This window comes from Numenius arquata, unplaced genomic scaffold (assembly GCF_964106895.1).
Source record: "Numenius arquata unplaced genomic scaffold, bNumArq3.hap1.1 HAP1_SCAFFOLD_67, whole genome shotgun sequence".
NCBI lineage: Eukaryota > Metazoa > Chordata > Aves > Charadriiformes > Scolopacidae > Numenius > Numenius arquata.
This window is the reverse complement of record NW_027415353.1, coordinates 214,686-216,550: the sequence shown is the minus strand read 5'-3', so window position 1 is coordinate 216,550 and position 1,865 is coordinate 214,686.

The following is a 1,865-nucleotide window of genomic DNA, read 5'->3' as shown; positions in this document are numbered from 1 at the left end:
GATGTCACAGTCGGGTGGTGACGTCATAGAGTGGGGTTGTGATGTCATAGAGGTAGGGTTGTGACGTCATAGAGGGGCATTGTGATTTCAAAGAGTTGGGTTGTGACATCATAGTGGGGTTTGTGATGTCACAGAGTGCTTTGTGATGTCATAGAGTGGGGTTGTGACGTCAGAGAGTGGGGTTGTGATGTCATAGAGGTAGGGTTGTGACGTCATAGAGGGGCATTGTGATTTCAAAGAGTTGGGTTGTGACATCATAGTGGGGTTTGTGATGTCACAGAGTGGTTTGTGACGTCATAGAGTGGGGTTGTGACGTCATAGAGTGGGGTTATGATGTCATAGAGTGGGGTTGTGACGTCATAGTGGGGTTTGTGATGTCACAGAGTGGTTTCTGATGTCATAGAGTGGGGTTGTGATGTCATAGATGAGGTTATCATGTCATACAGTGGGGTTGTGACGTCATAGAGGGGGTTGTGACGTCATAGAGTGGGATTGTGACGTCATAGAGGGGGTTGTGACATCATTGGAGATTGTGATGTCATAGAGGTAGGGTTGTGACATCATCGAGGATTGTGTTGTCATAGAATTTTTGGGCAGAACCTCCAGGATTTTGGGGTTCTTTTGATGGAGGATGAGGCAAAAATCCACGTTGAGCCGTGGGAATGAGGGCGACCCCTGGGAAAACGGGAGGAGGGAACTGGGGGTGGGGGTGGGTGTCGCTCGGCCCCTTCTCCACAGCGTGTTTTTGGGTGGAGGGTCCCCCATATGGGCCAGAAACCCCCCCAAAGGCCCAGTGCTGTCCCAGTAAAGCACTGGTTTTGCTGACGTCACAGGCCGTTGCCGGCCTCCCGCGTTCCACACAACATTCCGAGGCGGCGGTCGCTCGCTGGCCGTGGCTGTGGCAGCTTCCTACCGCTGTGGAGAGTGACATTCAGCAGCTGGATTGTTTTTCTGGGGAAACCCCCAAATTGTCCTGCCCGATGGGGCCCAAAAAGCCTCCAGTGGCCGAAGGGTAACGCTGGGGGTGGGAAGGGGCGTTGGAAGTTGGTGGCGGAAGGCTGAGTGATGTTTTGCTGGGAAATAGGGACCGGTTTTGCCCCACCTCACCACGTTTTCCCTCTTTTTTAGCGTTTGTTGCGCCGTATCCATTCCCGACGTGCCTTCCTCCCCCTCCTCTTCCTCCCCCTTTCAGCCGCATCAGTGTCGGGGAGCAGTTGCAGGCGGAGCTGCCTGCCCTGCGGGACAGATCCCTCTTGGAAGAGGAGGAGGAAGGAGCCTCCCTGGTTTGGAAGCCCTGGGGTGACGTGGAAAGCAAGCCCGAGCCGCAGGAGAAAGGTTTCTCTTCAGGCTTTTCTTGTGGGAAAGGGGCAAATTCCCCCTTTTCAGAGTTACTTGATAGGGCGTTTGGGTTCTCTCCCGTCTTGTCTTGGCCCTGTAGCGTTGGAGGGAAGGAGATGGCTCGTTTTTGGGAGGAAAGTGGCTAGATAAGAGCCGATGGTGCTCTTGGGAGCATCTTCCATGAGAAAGGGGGGGTTTGGCGGTCCCAGCTCATCTGCAGCCAGGGAGGAGTTTCTCTCTGGAGATCCCGCTCCAAAAGCTCTTGAAAGAGCCTTTTTTTTGTCCATCAGAAGACTTTTCGCCTCATCCAGAAGGAGGTAAAGCCGTTGGAGCGGGGCGGAGCTGGTTAGCGGGGAGGCTTTTAACCCAGAAAGCCCTATTTTCAATCCCCCGTTGGAATCCTGTCCTTAGGACCCTTCTTCCTGCTCAAAACCCAGCGGGAGAAGACATCATTGCCCTCCTTTGTAATGACAAGGGAGTCTTTAATATCCCTGGATTTCTCCCCATAGATCCAGAGGCAAACCGTG